Source organism: Solanum stenotomum, chromosome 9 (assembly GCF_019186545.1).
Source record: "Solanum stenotomum isolate F172 chromosome 9, ASM1918654v1, whole genome shotgun sequence".
Lineage (NCBI taxonomy): Eukaryota > Viridiplantae > Streptophyta > Magnoliopsida > Solanales > Solanaceae > Solanum > Solanum stenotomum.
In genome coordinates this window covers 54,898,928-54,912,734 of record NC_064290.1, presented here as the reverse complement: position 1 = coordinate 54,912,734, position 13,807 = coordinate 54,898,928, and positions in this window count along the sequence as shown.

Here is a 13,807-nt window from a genome sequence, read left to right as displayed (position 1 = left end):
TCTTTCTTGTTGCACTGGACTTCAAGATCCTCAATTTTCTTTATCAGTTCATCTAACTGAGTCAGCAGGATTACTAAGTTGAAATCTCTCTTTTTCATTTCCTGATTTGGCTCGGTTAAGTTGTCTAGCGATTTGGCTACTTCCATATAGGGTTGTTGTATTAGACCACCCGAGGTAATTTGATCAACCATCATTTTGTTTCCTAGACTGAGACTTCGGTAGAAAGATTCAAAAATGACTCTTTCTGGGATTCCATGAGTAATGCATTGACCCAGAAGTGCTTTGAACCTCATCCATGCCTCATGAAGCTGTTCGCCTTTCGATTGCCTAAAAGTCAAGATTATATCTCGAAACATCGTCCCTTCTAATGATGACAACTCCATTAGTTTGCAGGTACTGCTCGATATGTTCAACTCCCCTACTTCAAAACTCTAATAATCAAAACAAAACTAAAAATTAAGTTAGTAGACTACAACTAATAAGAACAAAAAAATTACTAATCTAAAAATTCTCAAATAACACCACTCCCCGGCAGCGGCACCATTTTGATGTTTGCGTAATCAATGACACAACTTCCAGTACGAGTGTCTACGATCAAACAATAGTATAGTAACCTAACCAATGGTTGGGATCGTGTCCCAAGGGAGCGGTTTTGAGAATTAATAGACAAATAAAATTTGTTCTAACTAGTCATAACTAAAAATATTAACGATTCAAAGCATTGTAAATTAAATGGGGTGACATAAAAGTGTCAATTAACAAATGAAGGTTTTGTCACAAGTACGCAAAAATAACAAAATAAACAAAGATTTTTAAATAATGAGAGGGGATTCTTGGGATGTGATCGGAAGACGGGTTAATCTAAATCATTGGGTATATGCTTTTGATAGAAAATTTATAGAGCAATAGTGACCAGGTTAAACTTTACGTGAGAATAAATTCTCTTTTGAGCAACTTACCTCGTTTCAAATAGGTTTCTCTCGGACCCCCACTTGCCGCATGAAGACCAGCATACGGCTTATCCCACTCACTCTCTCGAGCTGAGTGTTAGGATATGGGACTAGGGTTCACTCTCTCGAGTTGAACCTCATGTCGACCCACTCCTTAGGCCATCAATCTAGTAGTCTTGGTTTCACGACTTCTCTCTCTCACAATCTGAAAACACATAAATAAACTTGTATTTGCTACTACAAATTTGTTAGATTCAACCACAACTACTAGACGAAATCACCATTAAACTACATCTAATCTATTAGCAAGCAAGACCTAATAACAATCTTAATCCATATTCACAAAATCACACCCCAAGAATTGAGGTTTTTAGCCACACATCAAGATATATAAATTTATACCTAAATGAGTTTGCATTCAAATGGGTATGAAGATTTAAGTCTTGTTACATGCCAAGATTAAAGAATCCAAGAGACCCAAATCCAAATCCTTGGAGATGAAACCCTATTTTTCTTCAATTTTTCAAAACCCTATCAAACTCAGAGAAAAAATAAAAAGTACTAAAAATTATATTAATTTGTTCCACACTTGAAAATATGATACTAAAATCCAATCTCTCAATGAGTATTTATAGTTTTCACAAATCCATGCTACAGCAGATCATTCGGCAACATTAGTCGGAATCACCGATCAAATTGGCGATTCACCCTTTGGTGTAGTTCATTGCCGTCTTGGACCATCCTTCAACATCGTCGTGCTCTAGGTCATTGGGCGACATGGTACTGTCTCACGAAAGTGTTCGGCGATGCGTCGATTGCTTCATTTTTCCGCTGACATGATCCTTTCCTTCAGGGCTCAACACACTGGAACAAAAGGCGATTATGCGATCTGTTGACGATTCGCCAAATAGGTTCAGCGATTCACGGATCTTCGTTTCTTCGTTCTTTCGACTTCTTTTTGCTCCTTTTTGCTAAGTTGTGTCCATGTTTTGCCTCAAACTTCAAATACCTGAAACTTAATGGTTTTCATTAGATACCGAGATAAAACATGCATTTCAGGACACAATTTTTATTAAAATATAGCCCTAAATGAGTCCAATTTGTGGACTCATCAATTCCCGTATTATATTGATTGTTTGTAGACCAAGAACAAACGAAACGAATTCGAAAAGAAAAGGATCAAGTTTCTTAGGGTTTCATGCTTGTATCAAGGTAGGTGATGGTTGTGATTTCATTTTGGTGTGATATATGTTTGTAATTGCTTCATTATAATGCATGTATGTATGCGAAAGTTGCATTAATGATAACCCTAATCGTAAATGAGGTTAATTGAATAATTGTATGCCATGAATCACCTCTTGTTGTATGATTGTAAGAATATACATTGTGATTGTGATTTGTTGAATGGGTGGGTATCACGATCCGACACACTAATTGGGATTGGTTGCCACGTTCTGGCACAAATATGAGATTGGTTGCCACATTTCGGCATAAATATGGGATCGGTTGCCACGTTCTGACATAAATATTGGATCGGGTACCATGTTCTTGTATGTTAACATTTTGGGTGTGAGTTTCATAAGAGGACCATTGAATTGGGTTCTGTAAGAAGACCATAGAATTGTGTTGTGTATCTACTTGAGATGATTACGTCTATATCTAATGATGATTGATATTGGAAGACTGTATGTTACTCTAAATTGATAACCAATGTGTATTATTGAGAGTGTGGGATGCTACATTGATCCTAGAAAGATGATTGATATTGTATATATTCGGTATATGTCTATTTTATAATGTTGTGGTTACTTGCATGTATTTTACTTATTAGTATAGTCGCGTGATCCTACCAGCACACTGTGGTTGTGTACTGCACTTGCTCTTTCTTTGTTGAGTATTGAGTATATTCATGTGGCTATTGATAGACTTCAACTATGTGACTAATGAGCGTGACCGGATTCAAGGGAGAGCCAGTTCTTCAGGCTGCCATGGATCTTTCTTGTTTAAGTCCACTCTTTTCAGACTCAGACTATTATTAAAGGTGTTGTTTAGTTTCGGGGTTGTACCCCTTGTTCTTAGACTTGTCGTTAATAGAGTTTTTGTACAATGACTTTCAGGTTCTAGGGGTTGTTCTTCCGCATTAGTTTGGTTAGTTATTTGTTTATACCTTGGAGTTTATCGGGACTCCATTTTTATTGTCATTTAAACCTGCTTCTGTATCTTTAAATGCCTTAGTTTTCATAAAATTTGTTAGTTTGGGTTGTAGTAATGATTTTCCCACTGGAAGGTTAGTGTGGGCGTCAATCACGACGATCTGGGTCATGACAAAGTTGATATCAGAGACCTAGGTTCGTTGATCTCATTGTAACAAAATGAGTCTAGTAGAGTCTTGTAGAATGGTACGATAACGTCTGTACTTTTCTAAGAGAGGCTATAGGACTTTAGGAAAAACTCACATTTTTCTACTCCTTCGTGCTATGACTTGAATCCAATTGGAATCTGGGTGATACAAATTGATATCTTTCCTCTTTCACTCTATGGTCCGAGCTAGAGCAACAACAGCGGTAATACCATCACTAACAAGAGAGGATGTGTATAGACTACCGACAGTTGAATGGGGTCACCATTTAAAACAAATATCCATTGCCTCAAATAGATGACTTTTTTTACCAATTGCAAGGTGCATTAGTTTTCTCTAAGATTGATTTAAGGTCTGGTTACCATCAGTTAAAGATTGATGTGGTTAAGAATTAGGTTCGACCAAGTTATATGATTGAAATTAGTAGTTTTATTGGGCTTGCTAGCTAGTATTATCGCTTGTGGTATGAGTTGAGTCCAATTGGTATCTCCCGATTCCAATTGGTATCTCAACGAAGTGAACTAGACGTCGTAGTCCCGACTGAAGGGACACAAGCAAGTTAATTGGAGGTGAGAAGGTTCCAATTTGTATCTGGCCTTAGGGGACGTATAAGGCATAGATGATCAGTAACGGTCGTCTATGGAATAAACTAATTTAAGAATTTGGACTTATCTGCAAGTTGTAACTGATTGAGTGTTGTGCAAAGAAAGTCATCACGAGATTAGGTGCAAGGGTCTAGATAAATTACGATATGATTCGTAAGCGAGAAATCTAGACGTACATTGCGACCAACTAATAACCGTGTGAGAGTCTGGGTATATCCTGAGGATATGTGTGTTGTAGTGTTGAAGTACCATAAAGGGATTTTGGAGCGTGTATCCTTGGGTTAACTCGGGGTAGGCAACGATTATCCTAGCTAAGGGGATTGAGTACTCTAAAAATGCATGTGTTATAGCTGGAAACCTTTGGGGGAAATTGGGAAAGAAATGAAACCCAAAAAAACTGTTGGCAGGGATTTTATTTCCGTTATGGCCGCTGGGGCGAGATTTTGCCGCCAAGGAGAAACCATCAGTGCGGGATTCCTCCCGCCAGAGCGAGACAGGGTGAGACAGAATCTCAGCCCAGTCTCCCCTGTTTTCCCCTTGTTACAATTATGGACCCCGAATCGTACCCGAACTAACCCCTGCAATCTAAATCAGTGTAGCAATCAAATATAAGTAATAAGGTTTGTTAAAATTGTGAAGAACCTGGGTATATGATGAGGAAATCAGCAAGGTTGTGGAGGCCAAGGAAATGGTAATGCAGGTAGAGGAGTAGTGCAGCCAGGCTAAAAGGTTTCCCGTTAAGACGACATGGCTCAGTTATATGATTTTTCGGGCAAAACCAAGTTTGAGGTGTGTGATGCAGTGGTCACTAATGCTACTCTTGTTTGTGCCCGGATGTCTATTGTTTTATGTGATCTGGGTTCTACTTGTTCATACGTGTTAGTTCAATTGCCTTGGGATTTGATGTGGTTTGTGATATACTTGATTCCCCTATCCATGTTTCTATCCAAGTTGAAGAGTCAGTCACTGTTATAGTTATGGATTTTTAGATTTGGGTTGATTTGGTTAGGATAGGTATGACTGACTTGATATAATCTTAGGCATGACTTGGTTGTCCCCCTATTATATCGGGCTTAATTGTTATACTAAGTCGGTAACTCTAGAGATCCCCCGTAGGGAAAGATTAGAGTGGGAAGGGGTGTACAAGCCTAAGCTAGCTAAGATCATATCTTCCATTCGGGCAAGGAAACTGGTGGGGCAGGATTGTTTGGTGTGATTGGCTCATATTCGGGATGTAGAGGTCGAATTCCTCTCTTTTGAGTCTATCCCTGTGGTGTTAGAATTGAAAGAGTTTAAAGCTCAAATCCATGGGTTTCTTGATAAAGATTTCATCCGTCCTAATGCTTCCCCGTGGGGTGCTCCTATCTTGTTTGTTAAGAAAAATGAGGGTAGTATTAGGACATGTGATTTTATCTTAAGCCACAAAATAGTGGATTGATACCGGAATGACAAGCTTATGGATAAGGAAGGTCCCAATGAGTATACTTGGGTGAAGGAAATTAAAGTATTTTAGTAAGAAAGTGCGAATAAATTGGGTTAGTCCTTTGAATTTGATGGGCTTACCTGAGTTTAAGGCGTTGTGTTGATGAGAAGGTTGACTTCGTAGTGATAGTCAAGGCTGACTGAGCGTAATGGTAATAAGAGTTTGTGATGGAATGTGACAGGATGCAAATATATAATAATGTAACATCTCACAAGTTGAAATAGCTAGGAAGAAGCTAAGAGTTGGAAATAATCATTTTAGAATTGAAAATCTGGAAATTTGTTTAGGTTAGGAAAAATGAATTTTTGGTCAACTTCAAACAGCCATAACTCCTAGCTCAGGATGAGTTAGGCGTACTTCCATATATGGTTGGAAATCTCTTGGAATTATCTTTCCAACACCGCCGAGTTTGCACGATTCAGAGTTCATATGAGTAAGTTATGCCCTTTGGAAGTTGGGCTGTTGGATTAACGAAAGTCCAAATCTGGATTTTTGAAGGGTAGTTTTGTCTTTTCCTTACCCTTTTATTTTAGTTAATTTTTGGTAATTACTTAGGGGTCTAAACTGAATTTAGTCAATTTATGCTTTTGGAAAAAGAGTTGGGGTTTTGAGAGAAGAGAAAAGAAGAGGAGAAAAGAGGAGAAAGGAGAAGAACGTTTAAGATACGTCAAGATTAGCTTGTGGATTTCGTCGGGGGTGATCCCTACAAAGTATGTGAGATCACATAGCATTGGGTTAATTCGCTCACGCGCCAATCATGATTTATTTCAGCGAATTTAAGTTCTTGAAAGCTTAGAAATTGAGTTCTTCAATGGGTTTGTTGAAGTTTCATTAGATTCTTGTTTCTTTGAATTCATTGAGGAGTTGTTCGATCATAATCTGTGATTTTAGGTTTGATTTTGAGTAGAATCTGATGTACCTTGAACATATAATCGATTCTAAGTGTTGGGTAAAAGAACCTATGGAGTTTAGAGGATTTAGAGCCAAAAAATGAAGAAGAGATTTCGTCGGACGAAATCTGACATCAGTGGTGCATCGTGGAGTTGGTTCCCAGTGTTGGGAATTTTTGTTTCGCATCACGGAGTCTTCTGCCTCAAAAGTCATTTTTGAAACTAAATTTTAAAAGCTTCTCCGCGTCGCGGACCCACCCTCAAATATTTATTTTTGGTCTTTTTGTCATATTTAGCTATCTAAATTCATTCCTAAACATAATGAAATCTTTCTTATCACAAATCACGATCCTTGAATCCATAATTCAATTTAAGGATTAGTTAGGAGTCAAGTCAAGAGAAGTCAAGAGTTAAGTTAAGGGAAGTTCACAAAGTTTCTTTTTTTACAAGTCTTTTACAAACATTTTAACTTTATTTTAAGATTTAAGTTTTGAGTTGAGTAAAGAGTAAAGAGTAAAGAGTAAAGCTTGAAGTTCATTTCTTCAAAAGTATATGGGGACTATGTATTCCCAAAGGATTCAAAATGTTTCACATTTAAACAAGAAAGGAAAACCTTGATTTCCAAAGAGCCTTTGAGCTAGTTTTCAGAAAAGAGTAAATGATTTCATAATTAAGCAATAGGGGAAACTTTGATTTCCAAGATATCCTTTAAGCTAAGTTTTGAGAAATTAAAGAATATTTTAAATATAAAGAGCTAGTATCATATTTTGGGAGTAGTATTGAGCACCGATATGAGGACGAACTTGAGTTCAGATAACTCACGTCTCCATAAACCATGTAGCCATTATAGGTAGAAAAGGGTTATACTTTTTAGATGAATCCCTTTCACATAGACTAGTGGATCCACTTAGTAATTTAGGTCTTATACCCCTGGCAGGGTATAGGAGGTGCTGGCAGCGTGAGGGAGATTGTTGTATCATCACAATAGCTCTTATGTGATGGTTGTCGGTTAGAGAAACTCCCACAATAGTACTTTGTATTTTTATATACATCAGTTTATTTGTATCTTTACATACATCTCAGAGTTATTTGTATCTTTGCATACACACAGAATTGACATCATGTTTTAAACTGCTTTTCTTTATATTGCACTTGTTTTTAGACTGCTTTATATTGAAATGAGTTCAGTAAGTTGAGTCAAGTTATTCATGAGTTGAGTAAAGCCGAGGTAAGTGTTTCTTTCAGATTCTTTTCAAGCTGAATTAGTGATTGTTTATTGATTCACGTATTATATTGATTGTTTGTAGACCAAGAACAAGCGGAACGAATTTGGAAAGGGAAGGATCAAGTTTATTAGGGTTTTAAGCTTGTTTTGAGAGGTGATGGTTGTGATTTCATGTTGGTGTGATATATGTTTGTAATTGCTACATTATAATACATGTATGTATGCGAAGGTTGCATTATTGATCACCCTAATCGTAAATGAGGATAATTGAATAATTGTATGTCATGAATTACCTCTTGTTGTATGATTGTGAGAATATACATTGTGATTATGATTGTGGTTTGTTGAATGGGCCGATGCCACAATCCGACACACTAACTGGGATCGGTTGCCACGTTCCGACATAAATATGGGATTGGTTGCTACGTTTTGGCATAATTATAGGATCAATTGCCACGTTCCGGCATAAACATTGGATCGGGTATCACGTTCTGGTATGCTAACAGTTGGGGTGTGGGTTCCATGAGATAAACATTGAATTAGGTTCCGTGAGAGGACCATTGAATTGTGTTGTGTATCTACTTATGATGATTACGTTCATATCTGATGATCGATATTGGAAGACTGTATGTTGCTCTAAATTGATAACCAATGTGTATTATTGAGAATGCGGGATGCTATATTGATTCTGAAATGGCGTTAAAAATATGGTGTTAGTATACGTGAAGGTTCCCTAGCTCATTACGGATGTCCTCATAAAGTATTCTGGGAAAAAAAATTGGGTGGTTTGGGCCCCAGATACATGGGTTATACACATGAAAAATCAGGGAATTTGGACGATTCATAAAAAAAGGCTTGTAATTGTAGAAATGAGGGTTAAAAAATGATGTGAGTATACGTGAAGGTTCCCCAACTCATTACGGAGGTCCTCATATGATTTTTTGAGAAAAAAATTGAGGGCTCCAGGCGCTAGATTCATGGGCTAATACAGATGAAAAATTGGGGATTTTGGGCAATTCTTAAAAAAAGGTTTATAAATGCGAAAATGAGCGTTAAAAATAGTGTGAGTATACGTGAAGGTTCCTCAACTTATTACGCAGGTCCTCATAAAGTTTTGTGAGAAATTTTTTTGGTTGCTTCGGGCGCCAAATCCATACGTAAATACACACGAAAAATTAGGGATTTTGGGCGATTCTTATAAAAGGACTTGTAAATGCAGAAACAGGCGTTAAAAGATGATGTGAGTATACATGAATGTTAGCCAACTCATTACGGAGGTCTTAATAAAATTTTTGGAGAAAAAAAATTGGATGCTCCGGGCGCCAGATCCATGGGCTAATGCACACGAAAAATTAGAAAATTCGACGGATTCTTAAAAAATAGCTTGTAAATGTTGAAATGACGTTAAGAAAATGGTGTGAGTTCACGTGAAGGTTCCCCAACTCATTTATAAGGTCCTCATAAAGTTTTTTGAGAAAATATTTGGATACTTTGGGTGCCAAATCCCTGGGCTGATAGAAGCAAAAAGTCACGAATTTTGGGAGATTCATAAAAAGGGATTGTAAATGCAGAAATCGTTAAAAAAAATGGCATCAGTATACGTTAAGGTTCTCCAACTCATTACGGAGGTCCTCATAAAATTTTTGAAAAAAAATGGATTCTCCAGACGCCAGATCCATGGGTTTATACATACGAACACTCGAAGAATTTGGGTAATTTTTTTAAAAAGGATTGTAAATAAGGAATGTGCATTAAAAAAATAGTGTGAGTATAAATGAAGGTTCCCAGACTTATTACGGAGGTCCACATAAAGTTTTTTTTAAAAAAACTTTTGGGTTCCTCGGCCGCCAGATCCATGGGCCAATACACATGGAAAACCAAGGAATTTGGGCGATTTTTAAAAAAGCTTGTAAATGTTGAAATGAACCTTAAAAAAATGGTGTGAGTATACGTGAAGGTCCACAACTCATTACGGAGGTCTTCATAAAGTTTTTTGAGAAAAAAATTTGGGTGCTCCTACGCCAGATCCATGGGCTAATACACAAGAAAAATTGGGGAATTTGGCAATTCTTAACAAAGGGCGTGTAAATTGGGAAATGGGTGTCAACAAAATGGTGTGAGTATACGCGAAGGTTGCCCAACTCATTATGCAGGTGCTCATAAAGTTTTTTCAGAAAAACTTTTGGATGCTCCGAACGCCAGATCCATGGGCTAATACACACGAAAAATTAGGAAATTTGAGGGATCGTTAAAAAGAGGTCTTGTAAATGCGGAAATGTGCATTAAAAAATGTTGTGAGTATACTTGAAGGTTCCCAACTCATTACGGAGGTTCTTATACAATTTTTTGAGAAAAAAAAAATTAGGTGCTCCGGCACCAAATCCATGGGCTAATACACATAAAAATCGGGGAATTTGGGAGATTCTTAAAAAGGACTTGTAAATGTGGAAATGAGCGTTAAAAAAATTGTGTGTGTATACGTGAAACTTTCCTAACTCATTACGGAGGTCCTCATAAAGTTTTTTCAGAAAAAATATTAGGGTGCTCCGGGCGCCACATCAATGGGCTAATACACATGAAAAATTAGGAAATTTTGGAAATTCTTGAAAAAAGGCTTGTAAATACAGAAATGAGCGTTAAAAATTATGTGAGTAGACGTGAAAGTTCCCCAGCTCATTACAGAGGTCCTTATAAAGTTCTTTGAGAAATTTTTTTTGGGTGCTCCACGCATCAGATCCATCGGCTAATACACATGAAAAATCGGGAAATTTGGGGAATTATCAAAAAAAGGCTTGAAAATACGAAAGTGGAAGATAAAAAAATAGTGTGAGTATGCGTGAAAAGTTCCCCAACTCATTATAGAGGTCCTCATAATTTTTTTTGAGAAAAAACTTTGGGTCCTCCGAGCGCCAGATCCATGGGCTAATACACACGAAAAATCAAGAAAATTTGGTGATTCTTAAAAAAAGGCTCGTAAATACGGAAATGGACGTTAAAAAAGGTATGAGTATACGTGAAGGTTCCAAATCATTATAGAGGTCCTCATAATGTTTTTCGAGAAAAAATATTTGGGTGCTACGGGAGCCAAATCCATGGGTTAATAAACACAAAAAATTAGGAAATTAGGAAATTCTTAAAAAGGGGTTTGTAAATGAGGAAATGGGCGTTAAAAAATAGTGTGAGTATACGTGGAGGTTCCTAGACTCATTACAAAGGTCCTCATAATATTTTTTGAGAAAAAAATTGGTGCTCCGAGCGCCAGATCCATGGGCTAATATATATGAAAAATTAGGAAATTTAGGGGATTCTTCAAAAAGGGCTTGTAAATGCAGAAATGGACGTTAAAAATGGTGTGAGTCTACGTGAAGGTTCCCCAACTCATTACGCATGTCCTTATAAAGTTTTCTGAGAAAAAAAATTTGGGTGCTTCGGGAGCCAGATCAATGAGAAAATACACACAAAAATTGGGGAATTTGGTGGATTCTTAAAAAAGGTCTTGTAAAAGCGAAAATGGGCATTAAAAATAGTTTGAGTATACGTGAAGGTTCCCAAATTCATTACACATGTCCTCATAATGTATTTTGAGAAAACAATTTGGGTGCTTTGGACGCTAGATCCATATGTTAATTGTCACGCCTCGAGCGTACACCCCCGACGTGGCAAGCACTCGAGAACCATTTCTGGTCTCAAGCGAACCCTTTGCCTGACTTACTTACTCAGCGGAAGACTTAAAAGCATAAATACAAGGATTCAATGTATCTCTACTCAACTGTTTAATAAAATACTTAGAACGTTCAAAGGTCAAACATTTAACTTGGCGAAAATGGCAACTTAAGTCTTAACATATGAAATAATAATGTAAAGACAACTGACTGCNTTTGGTTGCTTCGGGCGCCAAATCCATACGTAAATACACACGAAAAATTAGGGATTTTGGGCGATTCTTATAAAAGGACTTGTAAATGCAGAAACAGGCGTTAAAAGATGATGTGAGTATACATGAATGTTAGCCAACTCATTACGGAGGTCTTAATAAAATTTTTGGAGAAAAAAAATTGGATGCTCCGGGCGCCAGATCCATGGGCTAATGCACACGAAAAATTAGAAAATTCGACGGATTCTTAAAAAATAGCTTGTAAATGTTGAAATGACGTTAAGAAAATGGTGTGAGTTCACGTGAAGGTTCCCCAACTCATTTATAAGGTCCTCATAAAGTTTTTTGAGAAAATATTTGGATACTTTGGGTGCCAAATCCCTGGGCTGATAGAAGCAAAAAGTCACGAATTTTGGGAGATTCATAAAAAGGGATTGTAAATGCAGAAATCGTTAAAAAAAATGGCATCAGTATACGTTAAGGTTCTCCAACTCATTACGGAGGTCCTCATAAAATTTTTGAAAAAAAATGGATTCTCCAGACGCCAGATCCATGGGTTTATACATACGAACACTCGAAGAATTTGGGTAATTTTTTTAAAAAGGATTGTAAATAAGGAATGTGCATTAAAAAAATAGTGTGAGTATAAATGAAGGTTCCCAGACTTATTACGGAGGTCCACATAAAGTTTTTTTTAAAAAAACTTTTGGGTTCCTCGGCCGCCAGATCCATGGGCCAATACACATGGAAAACCAAGGAATTTGGGCGATTTTTAAAAAAGCTTGTAAATGTTGAAATGAACCTTAAAAAAATGGTGTGAGTATACGTGAAGGTCCACAACTCATTACGGAGGTCTTCATAAAGTTTTTTGAGAAAAAAAATTTGGGTGCTCCTACGCCATATCCATGGGCTAATACACATAAAAAATTGGGGAATTTGGCAATTCTTAACAAATGGCTTGTAAATGCAGAAATGGGGGTCAGCAAAATGATGTGAGTATACGCAAAGGTTGCCCAACTCATTATGCAGGTGCTCATAAAGTTTTTTCAGAAAAACTTTTGGATGCTCCGGACGCCAGATCCATGGGCTAATACACACGAAAAATCGGGGAATTTGAGGGTTTGTTAAAACAAAGGTCTTGTAAATGCAGAAATGTGCATTAAAAAATGTTGTGAGTATACTTGAAGGTTCCCAACTCATTACGAAGGTCCTTATACAGTTTTTTGAGAAAAAAAATTAGGTGCTCCCGCACCAAATCCATGGGCTAATACACATAAAAATTGGGGAATTTAGGAGATTCTTAAAAAAGACTTGTAAATATGGAAAAATTGTGTGTGTATACGTGAAGCTTCCCTAACTTATTATAGAGGTCCTCATAAAGTTTTTTGAGAAATTTTTTTTGGATGCTCTAGGCGCTAGATCCATGGGCTAATACACATGAAAAAATAGGGAATTGAGGGGATTCTTAAAAATGGGCTTGTAAATGTGGAAATTGTCGTTAAAAAGGTGTGAATATACGTGAAGGTTCCCCAACTCATTACAGAGGTCCTCATAAAGTTTTTTGAGAAAAAATATTAGGATGCTCCGAGCGCCACATCAATGGGCTAATACACACAAAAAGTTAGGAAATTTGGAAAATTCTTGAAAAAGGGCTTGTAAATAGAGAAATGAGCATTAAAAATTGTGTGAGTAGACGTGAAGGTTCCCCAACTCATTATAGAGGTCCTTATAAAGATTTTTGAGAAAAAAATTTTGGGTGCTCCGCGCATCAGATCCATCGGCTAATACACATGAAAAATTGAGAAATTTGGGGAATTATTAAAAAAAGGCTTGAAATTACGAAAGTGGGAGATAAAAAAATAGTGTGAGTATGCGTGAAAGGTTTCCCAACTCATTATAGAGCTCCTCATAAATTTTTTTGAGAAAAAACTTTGGGTCTTCTGAGCGCCAGATCCATGGGCTAATACACACGAAAAATCAAGAAATTTTGGAGATTCTTAAAAAGGGGTTTGTAAATGAGGAAATGGGCGTTAAAAAATAGTGTGAGTATACGTGGAGGTTCCTAGACTCATTACAAAGGTCCTCATAATATTTTTTAAGAAAAAAATTTGGTGCTCCGAGTGCCAGATCCATGGGCTAATATTCATGAAAAATTAGGAAATTTAGGGGATTCTTCAAAAAGGGCCTGTAAATGCAGAAATGGACGTTAAAAATGGTGTGAGTCTACGTGAAGGTTTCCCAACTCATTACGCATGTCCTTATAAAGTTTTCTGAGAAACAATCGGGCGCCAGATCAATGGGAAAATACGCACAAAAATTGGGGAATTTGGTGGATTAAAAAAGGTCTTGTAAAAGCAGAAATGAGCATTAAAAATGGTTTGAGTATACGTGAAGGTTCACAAACTCATTACACATGTCCCC